Consider the following 22,491-nt stretch of genomic DNA (forward strand, 5'->3'; position numbering starts at 1 on the left):
TCCAGACTTGAAAATTGCAAAAATGATATTACAACAGGGTAGCGTGGCCGAGTGATCTAAGGCGCAGGATTTAGGCTCCAGTCTCTGCGGAGTCGTGGGTTTGAATCCCACCGCTGCCAAGCAGTGTTTTTAGGAGATGGCAGAAGAATTCTTATACCTAATCACTCTCAACAACGGTGCCTGACCCAAGGCTGAAGAGCAGTCATTCGCATGATGGTAGCAGAGAGCCATGCCACGAAGCCATTTGCAAATGCTCATACCTGGCTTTGTTCTTAGGCGACATTGAAGACCCTGCGGTGTTTTGATAACAGGCAGGAAATGATGCATCTTTCCTCTTCTGACAGAAGACAAATTCACCTTCTTCCACAAGAATGTCAGCAAATACTGTCTTCCTGTGGTAGCGTGTCCGAGTGGTCTAAGGCAGTGATTCTCAACTGGTGGGTCGCGACCCAAAAGTGGGTCGCGGACACGTTCTGGGTGGGTCGCGGACAGTTTGTAAAAAAATTAATATGCTACTCTTCTAATTTTGTACTCACCTTTTATCCTGAAAAAATACAGAGAGGCACCCGTCAGACATGACAGGGCTCCAGATTGCGACTAAAATCGTCGCAATCGCGACCATAAATTTAAATTTGCGAGTAATATAATTATTTCACTCCCCATCAACAAATGCGGGAATCTGATCACCAGCGTGACTCGCAAAGCAGCGGAGCGCTAATCGCTAAGCGTTGAAAATGGCCAAGCGAAAAATATCGCATTTTTTCCAGTCTACATCTCTGTCGGACCAGAGACCGTATCTCTGTGTCGGACCCAAAGAGGACACACTTCTTTATAGCTGTACATAGTTTTAAGGTAATTTTAATGGTATCAAAAGTCACTCGTATGCATACTAGTAAAGTTTGTTTCACATTCACATATTCTTAATGCTTTCTTCAATAACTTTGACAGTATTAGCAAAAGTGCCAGAATATGAAAATTCTTATTTCTGGCAACTAAGACAAACATCTACAACTTTGTTTACGTCAGGAATAGACGTATTTTAAATAGCAGACAACATGTTATTTTAAATGTGCAACTTTCACCACTGCAACGTCTAAGGCACCGTCTACAAATTACCTTAACACGGACGCAAGGGGCGGTCGTGAAGGCCCCAGAACACTACATACTGTTTTTTTTAATAATTTCAATAGCTTTTAAAAGGTCCTTCATAAGACCACCAAACAAGTTGTATTACATAAAGTGCATGGTGTATGGCGACCTACAACTTTTTTTTCTTTAATGGGTCGCGACTTAATGACAATGAGAAAAAGTGGGTCCCGGGCTGAGACCAGTTGAGAACCCCTGGTCTAAGGCACTGGATTTAGGCTCCAGTCTCTGAGAAGGTGTGGGATCGAATGCTGCCAGCTGGTAACTTTACAATGATTCTTGCCTTTGTGTTCTCTTGAAAACTCTCTCTTCCAGTACAGATGACGGGAAACAATTTGAAAAAGACATTGGAACCCTTCTTCTTTTTCAGTTACTCAGGACTCCAGACTTGAAAATTGCAAAAATGATATTACAACAAGGTAGCGTGGCCGAGTGGTCTAAGGTGCTGGATTTAGGCTCCAGTCTCTGCGGAGGCGTGGGTTCGAATCCCACTGCTGCCAAGCAGTGTTTTTAGGAGATGGCAGAAGAATTCTTATACCTAATCACTCTCAACAAAGGTGCCTGACCCAAGGCTGAAGAGCAGTCATTCGCATGATGGTAGCAGAGAGCCATGCCACGATGCCGTTTGCAAATGCTCATACCTGGCTTTGTTCTTAGGCGACATTAAAGACCCTGCGGTGTTTTGATAACAGGCAGGAAATGATGCATCTTGCCTCTTTTGACAGAAGACAAATTCACCTTCTTCCACAAGAATGTCAGCAAATACAGTCTTCCTGTGGTAGCGTGTCTGAGTGGTCTAAGGCGCTGCATTTAGGCTCCAGTCTCTGAGGAGCCGTGGGATCGAATGCTGCCAGCTGGTAACTTTACAATGATTCTTGCCTTTGTGTTCTCTTGAAAACCCTCTCTTCCAGTCTAGATGAGGGGAAACAATTTGAAAAAGACATTGGAACCATTCTTCTTTTTCAGAGTTACATATAGCTTAGCATTTTTTACTTTGAAGGTTAGGCAAGCATTGTTCCTCACAAGTTCAGCCCTGCTCATGTACCAAGTTGAGAATGCTGCTTTGGAGGACTCCAGACTTGAAAATTGCAAAAATGATACTACAACTGGGTAGCGTGGCCGAGTGGTCTAAGGCGCTGGATTTAGGCTCCAGTCTCTGCGGAGGCGTGGGTTCGAATCTCACCGCTGCCAAGCAGTGTTTTTAGGAGATGGCAGAAGAATTCTTATACCTAATCACTCTCAACAATGGTGCCTGACCCAAGGCTGAAGAGCAGTCATTCGCATGATGGTAGCAGAGAGCCATGCCACAATGCCGTTTGCAAATGCTCATACCTGGCTTTGTTCTTAGGCCCCATTGAAGAAGAACCTGCGGTGTTTTGATAACAGGCAGGAAATGATGCATCTTTCCTCTTCTGACAGAAGACAAATTCAAATTAAGACTTTGAAGGTTAGGCAAGCATTGTTCCTCACAAGTTCAGCCCTGCTCATGTACCAAGTTGAGAATGCTGCTTTGGAGGACTCCAGACTTGAAAATTGCAAAAATGATACTACAACAGGGTAGCGTGGCCGAGTGGTCTAAGGCGCTGGATTTAGGCTCCAGTCTCTGCTGAGGCGTGGGATTGAATGCTGGTAACTTTACAATGATTCTTGCCTTTGTGTTCTCTTGAAAACCCACTCTTCCAGTATAGATGATGGGAAACAATTTGAAAAAGACATTGGAACCATTCTTCTTTTTCAGAGTTACATATAGCTTAGCATTTTTTACTTTGAAGGTTAGGCAAGCATTGTTCCTCACAAGTTCAGCCCTGCTCATGTACCAAGTTGAGAATGCTGCTTTGGAGGACTCCAGACTTGAAAATTGCAAAAATGATATTACAACAGGGTAGCGTGGCCGAGTGGTCTAAGGTGCTGGATTTAGGCTCCAGTCTCTGCGGAGGCGTGGGTTTGAATCCCATTGCTGCCAAGCAGTGATTTTAGGAGATGGCAGAAGAATTCTTATACCTAATCACTCTCAACAACGGTGCCTGACCCAAGGCTGAAGAGCAGTCATTCGCATGATGGTAGCAGAGAGCCATGCCACAATGCCGTTTCCAAATGCTCATACCTGGCTTTGTTCTTAGGCGACATTGAAGAAGAACCTGCATTGTTTTGATAACAGGCAGGAAATGATGCATCTTTCCTCTTCTGACAGAAGACACATTCACCTTCTTCCACAAGAATGTCAGCAAATACAGTCTTCCTGTGGTAGCGTGTCCGAGTAGCCTAACGTGCTGGATTTAGGCTCCAGTCTCTGAGGAGGCGTGGGATCGAATGCTGCTAGATGGTAACTTTACAATGATTCTTGTCTTTGTGTTCTCTTGAAACCCCTCTCTTCCAGACCAGATGAGGGGAAACAATTTGAAAAATATATTGGAACCATTCTTCTTTTTCAGAGTTACATATAGCTTAGCATTTTTTACTTTGAATGTTAGGCAAGCATTGTTCCTCACAAGTTCAGCCCTGCTCATGTACCAAGTTGAGAATGCTGCTTTGGAGGACTCCAGACTTGAAAATTGCAAAAATGATATTACAACAGGGTAGCGTGGCCGAGTGGTCTAAGGCGCTGGATTTAGGCTCCAGTCTCTGCGGAGGCGTGGGTTCGAATCCCACCGCTGCCAAGCAGTGTTTTTAGGACATGGCAGAAGAATTCTTATACCTAATCACTCTCAAAAACGTTGCCTGACCCAAGGCTGAAGAGCAGTCATTCGCATGATGGTAGCAGAGAGCCATGCCACGATGCCATTTGCAAATGCTCATACCTGGCTTTGTTCTTAGGCGACATTGAAGACCCTGCGGTGTTTTGATAACAGGCAGGAAATGATGCATCTTTCCTCTTCTGACAGAAGACAAATTCACCTTCTTCCACAAGAATGTCAGCAAATACAGTCTTCCTGTGGTAGCGTGTCTGAATGGTCTAAGGCACTGGATTTAGGCTCCAGTCTCTGAGAAGGCATGGGATCGAATGCTGCCAGCTGGTAACTTTACAATGATTCTTGCCTTTGTGTTCTCTTGAAAACACTCTCTTCCAGTACAGATGAGGGGAAACAATTTGAAAAAGACATTGGAACCATTCTTCTTTTTCAGTTACATATAGCTTAGCATTTTTTACTTTGAAGGTTAGGCAAGCATTGTTCCTAACAAGTTCAGCCCTGCTCATGTACCAAGTTGAGAATGCTGCTTTGGAGGACTCCAGACTTGAAAATTGCAAAAATGATATTACAACAGGGTAGCGTGGCCGAGTGATCTAAGGCGCAGGATTTAGGCTCCAGTCTCTGCGGAGTCGTGGGTTTGAATCCCACCGCTGCCAAGCAGTGTTTTTAGGAGATGGCAGAAGAATTCTTATACCTAATCACTCTCAACAACGGTGCCTGACCCAAGGCTGAAGAGCAGTCATTCGCATGATGGTAGCAGAGAGCCATGCCACGAAGCCATTTGCAAATGCTCATACCTGGCTTTGTTCTTAGGCGACATTGAAGACCCTGCGGTGTTTTGATAACAGGCAGGAAATGATGCATCTTTCCTCTTCTGACAGAAGACAAATTCACCTTCTTCCACAAGAATGTCAGCAAATACTGTCTTCCTGTGGTAGCGTGTCCGAGTGGTCTAAGGCAGTGATTCTCAACTGGTGGGTCGCGACCCAAAAGTGGGTCGCGGACACGTTCTGGGTGGGTCGCGGACAGTTTGTAAAAAAATTAATATGCTACTCTTCTAATTTTGTACTCACCTTTTATCCTGAAAAAATACAGAGAGGCACCCGTCAGACATGACAGGGCTCCAGATTGCGACTAAAATCGTCGCAATCGCGACCATAAATTTAAATTTGCGAGTAATATAATTATTTCACTCCCCATCAACAAATGCGGGAATCTGATCACCAGCGTGACTCGCAAAGCAGCGGAGCGCTAATCGCTAAGCGTTGAAAATGGCCAAGCGAAAAATATCGCATTTTTTCCAGTCTACATCTCTGTCGGACCAGAGACCGTATCTCTGTGTCGGACCCAAAGAGGACACACTTCTTTATAGCTGTACATAGTTTTAAGGTAATTTTAATGGTATCAAAAGTCACTCGTATGCATACTAGTAAAGTTTGTTTCACGTTCACATATTCCTAATTCTTTCTTCAATAACTTTGACAGTATTAGCAAAAGTGCCAGAATATGAAAATTCTTATTTCTGGCAACTAAGACAAACATCTACAACTTTGTTTACGTCAGGAATAGACGTATTTTAAATAGCAGACAACATGTTATTTTAAATGTGCAACTTTCACCACTGCAACGTCTAAGGCACCGTCTACAAATTACCTTAACACGGACGCAAGGGGCGGTCGTGAAGGCCCCAGAACACTACATACTGTTTTTTTTTATAATTTCAATAGCTTTTAAAAGGTCCTTCATAAGACCACCAAACAAGTTGTATTACATAAAGTGCATGGTGTATGGCAACCTACAACTTTTTTTTCTTTAATGGGTCGCGACTTAATGACAATGAGAAAAAGTGGGTCCCGGGCTGAGACCAGTTGAGAACCCCTGGTCTAAGGCACTGGATTTAGGCTCCAGTCTCTGAGAAGGTGTGGGATCGAATGCTGCCAGCTGGTAACTTTACAATGATTCTTGCCTTTGTGTTCTCTTGAAAACTCTCTCTTCCAGTACAGATGACGGGAAACAATTTGAAAAAGACATTGGAACCCTTCTTCTTTTTCAGTTACATATAGCTTAGCATTTTTTACTTTGAAAGTTAGGCAAGCATTGTTCCTCACAAGTTCAGCCCTGCTCATGTACCAAGTTGAGAATGCTGCTTTGGAGGACTCCAGACTTGAAAATTGCAAAAATGATATTACCACAGGGTAGTGTGGCAGAGCGGTCTAAGGAGCTGGATTTAGTCTCCAGTCTCTGCGGATGCGTGGGGTCGAATCCCACCGCTGCCAAGCAGTTTTTTTAGGAAATGGCAGAAGAATTCTTATACCTAATCACTCTCAACAACGGTGCCTGACCCAAGGCTGAAGAGCAGTCATTCGCATGATGGTAGCAGAGAGCCATGCCACGATGCCGTTTGCAAATGCTCATACCTGGCTTTGTTCTTAGGCGACATTGAAGACCCTGCGGTGTTTTGATAACAGGCAGGAAATGATGCATCTTTCCTCTTTTGACAGAAGACAAATTCACCTTCTTCCACAAGAATGTCAGCAAATACAGTCTTCCTGTGGTAGCGTGTCTGAATGGTCTAAGGCACTGGATTTAGGCTCCAGTCTCTGAGAAGGCATGGGATCGAATGCTGCCAGCTGGTAACTTTACAATGATTCTTGCCTTTGTGTTCTCTTGAAAACACTCTCTTCCAGTACAGATGAGGGGAAACAATTTGAAAAAGACATTGGAACCATTCTTCTTTTTCAGTTACATATAGCTTAGCATTTTTTACTTTGAAGGTTAGGCAAGCATTGTTCCTAACAAGTTCAGCCCTGCTCATGTACCAAGTTGAGAATGCTGCTTTGGAGGACTCCAGACTTGAAAATTGCAAAAATGATATTACAACAGGGTAGCGTGGCCGAGTGATCTAAGGCGCAGGATTTAGGCTCCAGTCTCTGCGGAGTCGTGGGTTTGAATCCCACCGCTGCCAAGCAGTGTTTTTAGGAGATGGCAGAAGAATTCTTATACCTAATCACTCTCAACAATGGTGCCTGACCCAAGGCTGAAGAGCAGTCATTCGCATGATGGTAGCAGAGAGCCATGCCACGAAGCCATTTGCAAATGCTCATACCTGGCTTTGTTCTTAGGCGACATTGAAGACCCTGCGGTGTTTTGATAACAGGCAGGAAATGATGCATCTTTCCTCTTCTGACAGAAGACAAATTCACCTTCTTCCACAAGAATGTCAGCAAATACTGTCTTCCTGTGGTAGCGTGTCCGAGTGGTCTAACGCAGTGATTCTCAACTGGTGGGTCGCGACCCAAAAGTGGGTCGCGGACACGTTCTGGGTGGGTCGCGGACAGTTTGTAAAAAAATTAATATGCTACTCTTCTAATTTTGTACTCACCTTTTATCCTGAAAAAATACAGAGAGGCACCCGTCAGACATGACAGGGCTCCAGATTGCGACTAAAATCGTCGCAATCGCGACCATAAATTTAAATTTGCGAGTAATATAATTATTTCACTCCCCATCAACAAATGCGGGAATCTGATCACCAGCGTGACTCGCAAAGCAGCGGAGCGCTAATCGCTAAGCGTTGAAAATGGCCAAGCGAAAAATATCGCATTTTTTCCAGTCTACATCTCTGTCGGACCAGAGACCGTATCTCTGTGTCGGACCCAAAGAGGACACACTTCTTTATAGCTGTACATAGTTTTAAGGTAATTTTAATGGTATCAAAAGTCACTCGTATGCATACTAGTAAAGTTTGTTTCACGTTCACATATTCTTAATTCTTTCTTCAATAACTTTGACAGTATTAGCAAAAGTGCCAGAATATGAAAATTCTTATTTCTGGCAACTAAGACAAACATCTACAACTTTGTTTACGTCAGGAATAGACGTATTTTAAATAGCAGACAACATGTTATTTTAAATGTGCAACTTTCACCACTGCAACGTCTAAGGCACCGTCTACAAATTACCTTAACACGGACGCAAGGGGCGGTCGTGAAGGCCCCAGAACACTACATACTGTTTTTTTTTATAATTTCAATAGCTTTTAAAAGGTCCTTCATAAGACCACCAAACAAGTTGTATTACATAAAGTGCATGGTGTATGGCAACCTACAACTTTTTTTTCTTTAATGGGTCGCGACTTAATGACAATGAGAAAAAGTGGGTCCCGGGCTGAGACCAGTTGAGAACCCCTGGTCTAAGGCACTGGATTTAGGCTCCAGTCTCTGAGAAGGTGTGGGATCGATTTGCTGCCAGCTGGTAACTTTACAATGATTCTTGCCTTTGTGTTCTCTTGAAAACTCTCTCTTCCAGTACAGATGACGGGAAACAATTTGAAAAAGACATTGGAACCCTTCTTCTTTTTCAGTTACATATAGCTTAGCATTTTTTACTTTGAAAGTTAGGCAAGCATTGTTCCTCACAAGTTCAGCCCTGCTCATGTACCAAGTTGAGAATGCTGCTTTGGAGGACTCCAGACTTGAAAATTGCAAAAATGATATTACCACAGGGTAGCGTGGCAGAGCGGTCTAAGGAGCTGGATTTAGTCTCCAGTCTCTGCGGATGCGTGGGGTCGAATCCCACCGCTGCCAAGCAGTTTTTTTAGGAAATGGCAGAAGAATTCTTATACCTAATCACTCTCAACAACGGTGCCTGACCCAAGGCTGAAGAGCAGTCATTCGCATGATGGTAGCAGAGAGCCATGCCACGATGCCGTTTGCAAATGCTCATACCTGGCTTTGTTCTTAGGCGACATTGAAGACCCTGCGGTGTTTTGATAACAGGCAGGAAATGATGCATCTTTCCTCTTTTGACAGAAGACAAATTCACCTTCTTCCACAAGAATGTCAGCAAATACAGTCTTCCTGTGGTAGCGTGTCTGAGTGGTCTAAGGCGCTGCATTTAGGCTCCAGTCTCTGAGGAGGCGTGGGATCGAATGCTGCCAGCTGGTAACTTTACAACGATTCTTGCCTTTGTGTTCTCTTGAAAACCCTCTCTTCCAGTCTAGATGAGGGGAAACAATTTGAAAAAGACATTGGAACCATTCTTCTTTTTCAGAGTTACATATAGCTTAGCATTTTTTACTTTGAAGGTTAGGCAAGCATTGTTCCTCACAAGTTCAGCCCTGCTCATGTACCAAGTTGAGAATGCTGCTTTGGAGGACTCCAGACTTGAAAATTGCAAAAATGATATTACAACAGGATAGCGTGGCCGAGTGGTCTAAGGCGCTGTATTTAGGCTCCAGTCTCTGCGGAGGCGTGGGTTCGAATCTCACCGCTGCCAAGCAGTGTTTTTAGGAGATGGCAGAAGAATTCTTATACCTAATCACTCTCAACAATGGTGCCTGACCCAAGGTTGAAGAGCAGTCATTCGCATGATGGTAGCAGAGAGCCATGCCACGATGCCGTTTGCAAATGCTCATACATGGCTTTGTTCTTAGGCGACATTGAAGAAGAACCTGCGTTGTTTTGATAACAGGCAGGAAATGATGCATCTTTCCTCTTTTGACAGAAGACAAATTCACCTTCTTCCACAAGAATGTCAGCAAATACAGTCTTCCTGTGGTAGCGTGTCTGAGTGGTCTAAGGCGCTGCATTTAGGCTCCAGTCTCTGAGGAGGCGTGGGATCGAATGCTGCCAGCTGGTAACTTTACAACGATTCTTGCCTTTGTGTTCTCTTGAAAACCCTCTCTTCCAGTCTAGATGAGGGGAAACAATTTGAAAAAGACATTGGAACCATTCTTCTTTTTCAGAGTTACATATAGCTTAGCATTTTTTACTTTGAAGGTTAGGCAAGCATTGTTCCTCACAAGTTCAGCCCTGCTCATGAACCAAGTTGAGAATGCTGCTTTGGAGGACTCCAGACTTGAAAATTGCAAAAATGTTATTACCACAGGGTAGCGTGGCCGAGCGGTCTAAGGAGCTGGATTTAGTCTCCAGTCTCTGCGAATGCCTGGGGTCGAATCCCACCGCTGCCAAGCAGTGTTTTTAGGAAATGGCAGAAGAATTCTTATACCTAATCACTCTCAACAACGGTGCCTGACCCAAGGCTGAAGAGCAGTCATTCGCATGATGGTAGCAGAGAGCCATGCCACGATGCCGTTTGCAAATGCTCATACCTGGCTTTGTTCTTAGGCCCCATTGAAGAAGACCCTGCGGTGTTTTGATAACAGGCAGGAAATGATGCATCTTTCCTCTTCTGACAGAAGACAAATTCACCTTCTTCCACAAGAATGTCAGCAAATACTGTCTTCCTGTGGTAGCGTGTCCTAGTGGTCTAAGGCACTGGATTTAGGTTCCAGTCTCTGAGAAGGCGTGGGATCAAATGCTGCCAGCTTGTCACTTTACAATGATTCTTGCCTTTGTGTTCTCTTGAAAACCCTCTCTTCCAGTACAGATGACGGGAAACAATTTGAAAAAGACATTGGAACCATTCTTCTTTTTCAGAGTTACATATAGCTTAGCATTTTTTACTTTGAAGGTTAGGCAAGCATTGTTCCTCACAAGTTCAGCCCTGCTCATGTACCAAGTTGAGAATGCTGCTTTGGAGGACTCCAGACTTGAAAATTGCAAAAATGATATTACAACAGGGTAGCGTGGCCGAGTGGTCTAAGGCGCTGGATTTAGGCTCCAGTCTCTGCTGAGGCGTGGGATTGAATGCTGGTAACTTTACAATGATTCTTGCCTTTGTGTTCTCTTGAAAACCCACTCTTCCAGTATAGATGATGGGAAACAATTTGAAAAAGACATTGGAACCCTTCTTCTTTTTCAGAGTTACATATAGCTTAGCATTTTTTACTTTGAAGGTTATGCAAGCATTGTTCCTCACAAGTTCAGCCCTGCTCATGTACCAAGTTGAGAATGCTGCTTTGGAGGACTCCAGACTTGAAAATTGCAAAAATGGCATTACAACAGGGTAGCGTGGCCGAGTGTTCTAAGGCGCTGGATTTAGGCTCCAGTCTCTGCGGATGCGTGGGGTCGAATCCCACCGCTGCCAAGCAGTGTTTTAAGGAAATGGCAGAAGAATTCTTATACCTAATCACTCTCAACAACGGTGCCTGACCCACGGCTGAAGAGCAGTCATTCGCATGATGGTAGCAGAGAGCCATGCCACGATGCCGTTTGCAAATGCTCATACCTGGCTTTGTTCTTAGGCGACATTGAAGACCCTGCGGTGTTTTGATAACAGGCAGGAAATGATGCATCTTTCCTCTTTTGACAGAAGACAAATTCACCTTCTTCCACAAGAATGTCAGCAAATACAGTCTTCCTGTGGTAGCGTGTCTGAGTGGTCTAAGGCGCTGCATTTAGGCTCCAGTCTCTGAGGAGGCGTGGGATCGAATGCTGCCAGCTGGTAACTTTACAACGATTCTTGCCTTTGTGTTCTCTTGAAAACCCTCTCTTCCAGTCTAGATGAGGGGAAACAATTTGAAAAAGACATTGGAACAATTCTTCTTTTTCAGAGTTACATATAGCTTAGCATTTTTTACTTTGAAGGTTAGGCAAGCATTGTTCCTCACAAGTTCAGCCCTGCTCATGTACCAAGTTGAGAATGCTGCTTTGGAGGACTCCAGACTTGAAAATTGCAAAAATGATATTACAACAGGGTAGCGTGGCCGAGTGGTCTAAGCCACTGGATTTAGGCTCCAGTCTCTGCGGAGGCGTGGGTTCGAATCTCACCGCTGCCAAGCAGTGTTTTTAGGAGATGGCAGAAGAATTCTTATACCTAATCACTCTCAACAATGGTGCCTGACCCAAGGCTGAAGAGCAGTCATTCGCATGATGGTAGCAGAGAGCCGTGCCACGATGCCCTTTGCAAATGCTCATACCTGGCTTTGTTCTTAGGCCCCATTGAAGAAGAACCTGCGGTGTTTTGATAACAGGCAGGAAATGATGCATCTTTCCTCTTCTGACAGAAGACACATTCACCTTCTTCCACAAGAATGTCAGCAAATACAGTCTTCCTGTGGTAGCGTGTCTGAGTGGTCTAAGGCGCTGCATTTAGGCTCCAGTCTCTGAGGAGGCGTGGGATCGAATGCTGCAAGCTGGTAACTTTACAACGATTCTTGCCTTTGTGTTCTCTTGAAAACCCTCTCTTCCAGTCTAGATGAGGGGAAACAATTTGAAAAAGACATTGGAACCATTCTTCTTTTTCAGAGTTACATATAGCTTAGCATTTTTTACTTTGAAGGTTAGGCAAGCATTGTTCCTCACAAGTTCAGCCCTGCTCATGAACCAAGTTGAGAATGCTGCTTTGGAAGACTCCAGACCTGAAAATGACAAAAAAGACACTTACACTGGGTAGCATGGCCGAGTGGTCTAAGGTGCTGGATTTAGGCTCCAGTCTCTGATGAGGTGTGATGTTGAATGCTGCCAGACGATAAGTTTACAACGATTCTTGCCGTTGTGTTCTCTTGACAACCCTCTCTTTCACACTAGATGAGGGGAAACAATTTGAAAAAGACATTGGAACCATTCTTCTTTTTCAGAGTTACATATAGCTTAGCATTTTTTACTTTGAAGGTTAGGCAAGCATTGTTCCTCACAAGTTCAGCCCTGCTCATGTACCAAGTTGAGAATGCTGCTTTGGAGGACTCCAGACTTGAAAATTGCAAAAATGATATTACAACAGGGTAGCGTGGCCGAGTGGTCTAAGGCGCTGGATTTAGGCTCCAGTCTCTGCGGAGGCGTGGGTTTGAATCCCACCGCTGCCAAGCAGTGTTTTTAGGACATGGCAGAAGAATTCTTATACCTAATCACTCTCAAAAACGTTGCCTGACCCAAGGCTGAAGAGCAGTCATTCGCATGATGGTAGCAGAGAGCCATGCCACGATGCCATTTGCAAATGCTCATACCTGGCTTTGTTCTTAGGCGACATTGAAGACCCTGCGGTGTTTTGATAACAGGCAGGAAATGATGCATCTTTCCTCTTCTGACAGAAGACAAATTCACCTTCTTCCACAAGAATGTCAGCAAATACTGTCTTCCTGTGGTAGCGTGTCCTAGTGGTCTAAGGCACTGGATTTAGGTTCCAGTCTCTGAGAAGGCGTGGGATCGAATGCTGCCAGCTTGTCACTTTACAATGATTCTTGCCTTTGTGTTCTCTTGAAAACCCTCTCTTCCAGTACAGATGACGGGAAACAATTTGAAAAAGACATTGGAACCATTCTTCTTTTTCAGAGTTACATATAGCTTAGCATTTTTTACTTTGAAGGTTAGGCAAGCATTGTTCCTAACAAGTTCAGCCCTGCTCATGTACCAAGTTGAGAATGCTGCTTTGGAGGACTCCAGACTTGAAAATTGCAAAAATGATATTACAACAGGGTAGCGTGGCCGAGTGATCTAAGGCGCAGGATTTAGGCTCCAGTCTCTGCGGAGTCGTGGGTTTGAATCCCACCGCTGCCAAGCAGTGTTTTTAGGAGATGGCAGAAGAATTCTTATACCTAATCACTCTCAACAACGGTGCCTGACCCAAGGCTGAAGAGCAGTCATTCGCATGATGGTAGCAGAGAGCCATGCCACGAAGCCATTTGCAAATGCTCATACCTGGCTTTGTTCTTAGGCGACATTGAAGACCCTGCGGTGTTTTGATAACAGGCAGGAAATGATGCATCTTTCCTCTTCTGACAGAAGACAAATTCACCTTCTTCCACAAGAATGTCAGCAAATACTGTCTTCCTGTGGTAGCGTGTCCGAGTGGTCTAACGCAGTGATTCTCAACTGGTGGGTCGCGACCCAAAAGTGGGTCGCGGACACGTTCTGGGTGGGTCGCGGACAGTTTGTAAAAAAATTAATATGCTACTCTTCTAATTTTGTACTCACCTTTTATCCTGAAAAAATACAGAGAGGCACCCGTCAGACATGACAGGGCTCCAGATTGCGACTAAAATCGTCGCAATCGCGACCATAAATTTAAATTTGCGAGTAATATAATTATTTCACTCCCCATCAACAAATGCGGGAATCTGATCACCAGCGTGACTCGCAAAGCAGCGGAGCGCTAATCGCTAAGCGTTGAAAATGGCCAAGCGAAAAATATCGCATTTTTTCCAGTCTACATCTCTGTCGGACCAGAGACCGTATCTCTGTGTCGGACCCAAAGAGGACACACTTCTTTATAGCTGTACATAGTTTTAAGGTAATTTTAATGGTATCAAAAGTCACTCGTATGCATACTAGTAAAGTTTGTTTCACGTTCACATATTCTTAATTCTTTCTTCAATAACTTTGACAGTATTAGCAAAAGTGCCAGAATATGAAAATTCTTATTTCTGGCAACTAAGACAAACATCTACAACTTTGTTTACGTCAGGAATAGACGTATTTTAAATAGCAGACAACATGTTATTTTAAATGTGCAACTTTCACCACTGCAACGTCTAAGGCACCGTCTACAAATTACCTTAACACGGACGCAAGGGGCGGTCGTGAAGGCCCCAGAACACTACATACTGTTTTTTTTTATAATTTCAATAGCTTTTAAAAGGTCCTTCATAAGACCACCAAACAAGTTGTATTACATAAAGTGCATGGTGTATGGCAACCTACAACTTTTTTTTCTTTAATGGGTCGCGACTTAATGACAATGAGAAAAAGTGGGTCCCGGGCTGAGACCAGTTGAGAACCCCTGGTCTAAGGCACTGGATTTAGGCTCCAGTCTCTGAGAAGGTGTGGGATCGATTTGCTGCCAGCTGGTAACTTTACAATGATTCTTGCCTTTGTGTTCTCTTGAAAACTCTCTCTTCCAGTACAGATGACGGGAAACAATTTGAAAAAGACATTGGAACCCTTCTTCTTTTTCAGTTACATATAGCTTAGCATTTTTTACTTTGAAAGTTAGGCAAGCATTGTTCCTCACAAGTTCAGCCCTGCTCATGTACCAAGTTGAGAATGCTGCTTTGGAGGACTCCAGACTTGAAAATTGCAAAAATGATATTACCACAGGGTAGCGTGGCAGAGCGGTCTAAGGAGCTGGATTTAGTCTCCAGTCTCTGCGGATGCGTGGGGTCGAATCCCACCGCTGCCAAGCAGTTTTTTTAGGAAATGGCAGAAGAATTCTTATACCTAATCACTCTCAACAACGGTGCCTGACCCAAGGCTGAAGAGCAGTCATTCGCATGATGGTAGCAGAGAGCCATGCCACGATGCCGTTTGCAAATGCTCATACCTGGCTTTGTTCTTAGGCGACATTGAAGACCCTGCGGTGTTTTGATAACAGGCAGGAAATGATGCATCTTTCCTCTTTTGACAGAAGACAAATTCACCTTCTTCCACAAGAATGTCAGCAAATACAGTCTTCCTGTGGTAGCGTGTCTGAGTGGTCTAAGGCGCTGCATTTAGGCTCCAGTCTCTGAGGAGGCGTGGGATCGAATGCTGCCAGCTGGTAACTTTACAACGATTCTTGCCTTTGTGTTCTCTTGAAAACCCTCTCTTCCAGTCTAGATGAGGGGAAACAATTTGAAAAAGACATTGGAACCATTCTTCTTTTTCAGAGTTACATATAGCTTAGCATTTTTTACTTTGAAGGTTAGGCAAGCATTGTTCCTCACAAGTTCAGCCCTGCTCATGTACCAAGTTGAGAATGCTGCTTTGGAGGACTCCAGACTTGAAAATTGCAAAAATGATATTACAACAGGATAGCGTGGCCGAGTGGTCTAAGGCGCTGTATTTAGGCTCCAGTCTCTGCGGAGGCGTGGGTTCGAATCTCACCGCTGCCAAGCAGTGTTTTTAGGAGATGGCAGAAGAATTCTTATACCTAATCACTCTCAACAATGGTGCCTGACCCAAGGTTGAAGAGCAGTCATTCGCATGATGGTAGCAGAGAGCCATGCCACGATGCCGTTTGCAAATGCTCATACATGGCTTTGTTCTTAGGCGACATTGAAGAAGAACCTGCGTTGTTTTGATAACAGGCAGGAAATGATGCATCTTTCCTCTTTTGACAGAAGACAAATTCACCTTCTTCCACAAGAATGTCAGCAAATACAGTCTTCCTGTGGTAGCGTGTCTGAGTGGTCTAAGGCGCTGCATTTAGGCTCCAGTCTCTGAGGAGGCGTGGGATCGAATGCTGCCAGCTGGTAACTTTACAACGATTCTTGCCTTTGTGTTCTCTTGAAAACCCTCTCTTCCAGTCTAGATGAGGGGAAACAATTTGAAAAAGACATTGGAACCATTCTTCTTTTTCAGAGTTACATATAGCTTAGCATTTTTTACTTTGAAGGTTAGGCAAGCATTGTTCCTCACAAGTTCAGCCCTGCTCATGAACCAAGTTGAGAATGCTGCTTTGGAGGACTCCAGACTTGAAAATTGCAAAAATGTTATTACCACAGGGTAGCGTGGCCGAGCGGTCTAAGGAGCTGGATTTAGTCTCCAGTCTCTGCGAATGCCTGGGGTCGAATCCCACCGCTGCCAAGCAGTGTTTTTAGGAAATGGCAGAAGAATTCTTATACCTAATCACTCTCAACAACGGTGCCTGACCCAAGGCTGAAGAGCAGTCATTCGCATGATGGTAGCAGAGAGCCATGCCACGATGCCGTTTGCAAATGCTCATACCTGGCTTTGTTCTTAGGCCCCATTGAAGAAGACCCTGCGGTGTTTTGATAACAGGCAGGAAATGATGCATCTTTCCTCTTCTGACAGAAGACAAATTCACCTTCTTCCACAAGAATGTCAGCAAATACTGTCTTCCTGTGGTAGCGTGTCCTAGTGGTCTAAGGCACTGGATTTAGGTTCCAGTCTCTGAGAAGGCGTGGGATCAAATGCTGCCAGCTTGTCACTTTACAATGATTCTTGCCTTTGTGTTCTCTTGAAAACCCTCTCTTCCAGTACAGATGACGGGAAACAATTTGAAAAAGACATTGGAACCATTCTTCTTTTTCAGAGTTACATATAGCTTAGCATTTTTTACTTTGAAGGTTAGGCAAGCATTGTTCCTCACAAGTTCAGCCCTGCTCATGTACCAAGTTGAGAATGCTGCTTTGGAGGACTCCAGACTTGAAAATTGCAAAAATGATATTACAACAGGGTAGCGTGGCCGAGTGGTCTAAGGCGCTGGATTTAGGCTCCAGTCTCTGCTGAGGCGTGGGATTGAATGCTGGTAACTTTACAATGATTCTTGCCTTTGTGTTCTCTTGAAAACCCACTCTTCCAGTATAGATGATGGGAAACAATTTGAAAAAGACATTGGAACCCTTCTTCTTTTTCAGAGTTACATATAGCTTAGCATTTTTTACTTTGAAGGTTATGCAAGCATTGTTCCTCACAAGTTCAGCCCTGCTCATGTACCAAGTTGAGAATGCTGCTTTGGAGGACTCCAGACTTGAAAATTGCAAAAATGGCATTACAACAGGGTAGCGTGGCCGAGTGTTCTAAGGCGCTGGATTTAGGCTCCAGTCTCTGCGGATGCGTGGGGTCGAATCCCACCGCTGCCAAGCAGTGTTTTTAGGAAATGGCAGAAGAATTCTTATACCTAATCACTCTCAACAACGGTGCCTGACCCACGGCTGAAGAGCAGTCATTCGCATGATGGTAGCAGAGAGCCATGCCACGATGCCGTTTGCAAATGCTCATACCTGGCTTTGTTCTTAGGCGACATTGAAGACCCTGCGGTGTTTTGATAACAGGCAGGAAATGATGCATCTTTCCTCTTTTGACAGAAGACAAATTCACCTTCTTCCACAAGAATGTCAGCAAATACAGTCTTCCTGTGGTAGCGTGTCTGAGTGGTCTAAGGCGCTGCATTTAGGCTCCAGTCTCTGAGGAGGCGTGGGATCGAATGCTGCCAGCTGGTAACTTTACAACGATTCTTGCCTTTGTGTTCTCTTGAAAACCCTCTCTTCCAGTCTAGATGAGGGGAAACAATTTGAAAAAGACATTGGAACAATTCTTCTTTTTCAGAGTTACATATAGCTTAGCATTTTTTACTTTGAAGGTTAGGCAAGCATTGTTCCTCACAAGTTCAGCCCTGCTCATGTACCAAGTTGAGAATGCTGCTTTGGAGGACTCCAGACTTGAAAATTGCAAAAATGATATTACAACAGGGTAGCGTGGCCGAGTGGTCTAAGCCACTGGATTTAGGCTCCAGTCTCTGCGGAGGCGTGGGTTCGAATCTCACCGCTGCCAAGCAGTGTTTTTAGGAGATGGCAGAAGAATTCTTATACCTAATCACTCTCAACAATGGTGCCTGACCCAAGGCTGAAGAGCAGTCATTCGCATGATGGTAGCAGAGAGCCGTGCCACGATGCCCTTTGCAAATGCTCATACCTGGCTTTGTTCTTAGGCCCCATTGAAGAAGAACCTGCGGTGTTTTGATAACAGGCAGGAAATGATGCATCTTTCCTCTTCTGACAGAAGACACATTCACCTTCTTCCACAAGAATGTCAGCAAATACAGTCTTCCTGTGGTAGCGTGTCTGAGTGGTCTAAGGCGCTGCATTTAGGCTCCAGTCTCTGAGGAGGCGTGGGATCGAATGCTGCAAGCTGGTAACTTTACAACGATTCTTGCCTTTGTGTTCTCTTGAAAACCCTCTCTTCCAGTCTAGATGAGGGGAAACAATTTGAAAAAGACATTGGAACCATTCTTCTTTTTCAGAGTTACATATAGCTTAGCATTTTTTACTTTGAAGGTTAGGCAAGCATTGTTCCTCACAAGTTCAGCCCTGCTCATGAACCAAGTTGAGAATGCTGCTTTGGAAGACTCCAGACCTGAAAATGACAAAAAAGACACTTACACTGGGTAGCATGGCCGAGTGGTCTAAGGTGCTGGATTTAGGCTCCAGTCTCTGATGAGGTGTGATGTTGAATGCTGCCAGACGATAAGTTTACAACGATTCTTGCCGTTGTGTTCTCTTGACAACCCTCTCTTTCACACTAGATGAGGGGAAACAATTTGAAAAAGACATTGGAACCATTCTTCTTTTTCAGAGTTACATATAGCTTAGCATTTTTTACTTTGAAGGTTAGGCAAGCATTGTTCCTCACAAGTTCAGCCCTGCTCATGTACCAAGTTGAGAATGCTGCTTTGGAGGACTCCAGACTTGAAAATTGCAAAAATGATATTACAACAGGGTAGCGTGGCCGAGTGGTCTAAGGCGCTGGATTTAGGCTCCAGTCTCTGCGGAGGCGTGGGTTTGAATCCCACCGCTGCCAAGCAGTGTTTTTAGGACATGGCAGAAGAATTCTTATACCTAATCACTCTCAAAAACGTTGCCTGACCCAAGGCTGAAGAGCAGTCATTCGCATGATGGTAGCAGAGAGCCATGCCACGATGCCATTTGCAAATGCTCATACCTGGCTTTGTTCTTAGGCGACATTGAAGACCCTGCGGTGTTTTGATAACAGGCAGGAAATGATGCATCTTTCCTCTTCTGACAGAAGACAAATTCACCTTCTTCCACAAGAATGTCAGCAAATACTGTCTTCCTGTGGTAGCGTGTCCTAGTGGTCTAAGGCACTGGATTTAGGTTCCAGTCTCTGAGAAGGCGTGGGATCGAATGCTGCCAGCTTGTCACTTTACAATGATTCTTGCCTTTGTGTTCTCTTGAAAACCCTCTCTTCCAGTACAGATGACGGGAAACAATTTGAAAAAGACATTGGAACCATTCTTCTTTTTCAGAGTTACATATAGCTTAGCATTTTTTACTTTGAAGGTTAGGCAAGCATTGTTCCTCACAAGTTCAGCCCTGCTCATGTACCAAGTTGAGAATGCTGCTTTGGAGGACTCCAGACTTGAAAATTGCAAAAATGATATTACAACAGGGTAGCGTGGCCGAGTGGTCTAAGGCGCTGGATTTAGGCTCCAGTCTCTGCTGAGGCGTGGGATTGAATGCTGGTAACTTTACAATGATTCTTGCCTTTGTGTTCTCTTGAAAACCCACTCTTCCAGTATAGATGATGGGAAACAATTTGAAAAAGACATTGGAACCCTTCTTCTTTTTCAGAGTTACATATAGCTTAGCATTTTTTACTTTGAAGGTTATGCAAGCATTGTTCCTCACAAGTTCAGCCCTGCTCATGTACCAAGTTGAGAATGCTGCTTTGGAGGACTCCAGACTTGAAAATTGCAAAAATGGCATTACAACAGGGTAGCGTGACCGAGTGTTCTAAGGCGCTGGATTTAGGCTCCAGTCTCTGCGGATGCGTGGGGTCGAATCCCACCGCTGCCAAGCAGTGTTTTTAGGAAATGGCAGAAGAATTCTTATACCTAATCACTCTCAACAACGGTGCCTGACCCAAGGCTGAAGAGCAGTCATTCGCATGATGGTAGCAGAGAGCCATGCCACGATGCCGTTTGCAAATGCTCATACCTGGCTTTGTTCTTAGGCGACATTGAAGACCCTGCGGTGTTTTGATAACAGGCAGGAAATGATGCATCTTTCCTCTTTTGACAGAAGACAAATTCACCTTCTTCCACAAGAATGTCAGCAAATACAGTCTTCCTGTGGTAGCGTGTCTGAGTGGTCTAAGGCGCTGCATTTAGGCTCCAGTCTCTGAGGAGGCGTGGGATCGAATGCTGCCAGCTGGTAACTTTACAACGATTCTTGCCTTTGTGTTCTCTTGAAAACCCTCTCTTCCAGTCTAGATGAGGGGAAACAATTTGAAAAAGACATTGGAACCATTCTTCTTTTTCAGAGTTATATATAGCTTAGCATTTTTTACTTTGAAGGTTAGGCAAGCATTGTTCCTCACAAGTTCAGCCCTGCTCATGTACCAAGTTGAGAATGCTGCTTTGGAGGACTCCAGACTTGAAAATTGCAAAAATGATATTACAACAGGGTAGCGTGGCCGAGTGGTCTAAGGCGCTGGATTTAGGCTCCAGTCTCTGCGGAGACGTGGGTTCGAATCCCACCGCTGCCAAGCAGTGTTTTTAGGACATGGCAGAAGAATTCTTATACCTAATCACTCTCAAAAACGTTGCCTGACCCAAGGCTGAAGAGCAGTCATTCGCATGATGGTAGCAGAGAGCCATGCCACGATGCCATTTGCAAATGCTCATACCTGGCTTTGTTCTTAGGCGACATTGAAGACCCTGCGGTGTTTTGATAACAGGCAGGAAATGATGCATCTTTCCTCTTCTGACAGAAGACAAATTCACCTTCTTCCACAAGAATGTCAGCAAATACAGTCTTCCTGTGGTAGCGTGTCTGAATGGTCTAAGGTACTGGATTTAGGCTCCAGTCTCTGAGAAGGCATGGGATCGAATGCTGCCAGCTGGTAACTTTACAATGATTCTTGCCTTTGTGTTCTCTTGAAAACACTCTCTTCCAGTACAGATGAGGGGAAACAATTTGAAAAAGACATTGGAACCATTCTTCTTTTTCAGTTACATATAGCTTAGCATTTTTTACTTTGAAGGTTAGGCAAGCATTGTTCCTAACAAGTTCAGCCCTGCTCATGTACCAAGTTGAGAATGCTGCTTTGGAGGACTCCAGACTTGAAAATTGCAAAAATGATATTACAACAGGGTAGCGTGGCCGAGTGATCTAAGGCGCAGGATTTAGGCTCCAGTCTCTGCGGAGTCGTGGGTTTGAATCCCACCGCTGCCAAGCAGTGTTTTTAGGAGATGGCAGAAGAATTCTTATACCTAATCACTCTCAACGGTGCCTGACCCAAGGCTGAAGAGCAGTCATTCGCATGATGGTAGCAGAGAGCCATGCCACGATGCCATTTGCAAATGCTCATACCTGGCTTTGTTCTTAGGCGACATTGAAGACCCTGCGGTGTTTTGATAACAGGCAGGAAATGATGCATCTTTCCTCTTCTGACAGAAGACAAATTCACCTTCTTCCACAAGAATGTCAGCAAATACAGTCTTCCTGTGGTAGCGTGTCTGAATGGTCTAAGGTACTGGATTTAGGCTCCAGTCTCTGAGAAGGCATGGGATCGAATGCTGCCAGCTGGTAACTTTACAATGATTCTTGCCTTTGTGTTCTCTTGAAAACACTCTCTTCCAGTACAGATGAGGGGAAACAATTTGAAAAAGACATTGGAACCATTCTTCTTTTTCAGTTACATATAGCTTAGCATTTTTTACTTTGAAGGTTAGGCAAGCATTGTTCCTAACAAGTTCAGCCCTGCTCATGTACCAAGTTGAGAATGCTGCTTTGGAGGACTCCAGACTTGAAAATTGCAAAAATGATATTACAACAGGGTAGCGTGGCCGAGTGATCTAAGGCGCAGGATTTAGGCTCCAGTCTCTGCGGAGTCGTGGGTTTGAATCCCACCGCTGCCAAGCAGTGTTTTTAGGAGATGGCAGAAGAATTCTTATACCTAATCACTCTCAACGGTGCCTGACCCAAGGCTGAAGAGCAGTCATTCGCATGATGGTAGCAGAGAGCCATGCCACGAAGCCATTTGCAAATGCTCATACCTGGCTTTGTTCTTAGGCGACATTGAAGACCCTGCGGTGTTTTGATAACAGGCAGGAAATGATGCATCTTTCCTCTTCTGACAGAAGACAAATTCACCTTCTTCCACAAGAATGTCAGCAAATACTGTCTTCCTGTGGTAGCGTGTCCGAGTGGTCTAAGGCAGTGATTCTCAACTGGTGGGTCGCGACCCAAAAGTGGGTCGCGGACACGTTCTGGGTGGGTCGCGGACAGTTTGTAAAAAAATTAATATGCTACTCCTCTAATTTTGTACTCACCTTTTATCCTGAAAAAATA

General features: G+C 44.4%; 17 non-coding genes across 17 annotated transcripts; all 17 read left to right on the forward strand.

Moving 5' to 3' along the window:
* The first annotated feature begins 37 nt into the window (after positions 1-37).
* Positions 38-119, forward strand: trnal-uag (transfer RNA leucine (anticodon UAG)). The gene has a single exon. It is a non-coding gene; the product is annotated as a tRNA-Leu (tRNA).
* Positions 120-1,564: 1,445 nt separating this feature from the next.
* trnal-uag (transfer RNA leucine (anticodon UAG)) lies at positions 1,565-1,646 on the forward strand. Its single transcript has one exon. It is a non-coding gene; the product is annotated as a tRNA-Leu (tRNA).
* Positions 1,647-2,255: 609 nt separating this feature from the next.
* trnal-uag (transfer RNA leucine (anticodon UAG)) lies at positions 2,256-2,337 on the forward strand. Its single transcript has one exon. It is a non-coding gene; the product is annotated as a tRNA-Leu (tRNA).
* A 690-nt stretch (positions 2,338-3,027) lies between these two features.
* On the forward strand, positions 3,028-3,109 carry trnal-uag (transfer RNA leucine (anticodon UAG)). The gene has a single exon. It is a non-coding gene; the product is annotated as a tRNA-Leu (tRNA).
* Positions 3,110-3,721: 612 nt separating this feature from the next.
* Positions 3,722-3,803, forward strand: trnal-uag (transfer RNA leucine (anticodon UAG)). The gene has a single exon. It is a non-coding gene; the product is annotated as a tRNA-Leu (tRNA).
* A 607-nt stretch (positions 3,804-4,410) lies between these two features.
* Positions 4,411-4,492, forward strand: trnal-uag (transfer RNA leucine (anticodon UAG)). Its single transcript has one exon. It is a non-coding gene; the product is annotated as a tRNA-Leu (tRNA).
* A 2,227-nt stretch (positions 4,493-6,719) lies between these two features.
* trnal-uag (transfer RNA leucine (anticodon UAG)) lies at positions 6,720-6,801 on the forward strand. The gene has a single exon. It is a non-coding gene; the product is annotated as a tRNA-Leu (tRNA).
* Positions 6,802-10,744: 3,943 nt separating this feature from the next.
* trnal-uag (transfer RNA leucine (anticodon UAG)) lies at positions 10,745-10,826 on the forward strand. The gene has a single exon. It is a non-coding gene; the product is annotated as a tRNA-Leu (tRNA).
* A 609-nt stretch (positions 10,827-11,435) lies between these two features.
* Positions 11,436-11,517, forward strand: trnal-uag (transfer RNA leucine (anticodon UAG)). Its single transcript has one exon. It is a non-coding gene; the product is annotated as a tRNA-Leu (tRNA).
* A 944-nt stretch (positions 11,518-12,461) lies between these two features.
* On the forward strand, positions 12,462-12,543 carry trnal-uag (transfer RNA leucine (anticodon UAG)). The gene has a single exon. It is a non-coding gene; the product is annotated as a tRNA-Leu (tRNA).
* Positions 12,544-13,152: 609 nt separating this feature from the next.
* Positions 13,153-13,234, forward strand: trnal-uag (transfer RNA leucine (anticodon UAG)). Its single transcript has one exon. It is a non-coding gene; the product is annotated as a tRNA-Leu (tRNA).
* Positions 13,235-17,177: 3,943 nt separating this feature from the next.
* On the forward strand, positions 17,178-17,259 carry trnal-uag (transfer RNA leucine (anticodon UAG)). The gene has a single exon. It is a non-coding gene; the product is annotated as a tRNA-Leu (tRNA).
* A 609-nt stretch (positions 17,260-17,868) lies between these two features.
* trnal-uag (transfer RNA leucine (anticodon UAG)) lies at positions 17,869-17,950 on the forward strand. The gene has a single exon. It is a non-coding gene; the product is annotated as a tRNA-Leu (tRNA).
* A 944-nt stretch (positions 17,951-18,894) lies between these two features.
* Positions 18,895-18,976, forward strand: trnal-uag (transfer RNA leucine (anticodon UAG)). Its single transcript has one exon. It is a non-coding gene; the product is annotated as a tRNA-Leu (tRNA).
* A 1,625-nt stretch (positions 18,977-20,601) lies between these two features.
* Positions 20,602-20,683, forward strand: trnal-uag (transfer RNA leucine (anticodon UAG)). The gene has a single exon. It is a non-coding gene; the product is annotated as a tRNA-Leu (tRNA).
* Positions 20,684-21,290: 607 nt separating this feature from the next.
* Positions 21,291-21,372, forward strand: trnal-uag (transfer RNA leucine (anticodon UAG)). The gene has a single exon. It is a non-coding gene; the product is annotated as a tRNA-Leu (tRNA).
* A 604-nt stretch (positions 21,373-21,976) lies between these two features.
* On the forward strand, positions 21,977-22,058 carry trnal-uag (transfer RNA leucine (anticodon UAG)). The gene has a single exon. It is a non-coding gene; the product is annotated as a tRNA-Leu (tRNA).
* The last annotated feature ends 433 nt before the right edge of the window (positions 22,059-22,491 follow it).

Source organism: Brachyhypopomus gauderio, chromosome 1, assembly GCF_052324685.1.
Source record: "Brachyhypopomus gauderio isolate BG-103 chromosome 1, BGAUD_0.2, whole genome shotgun sequence".
Classification (NCBI taxonomy): domain Eukaryota; kingdom Metazoa; phylum Chordata; class Actinopteri; order Gymnotiformes; family Hypopomidae; genus Brachyhypopomus; species Brachyhypopomus gauderio.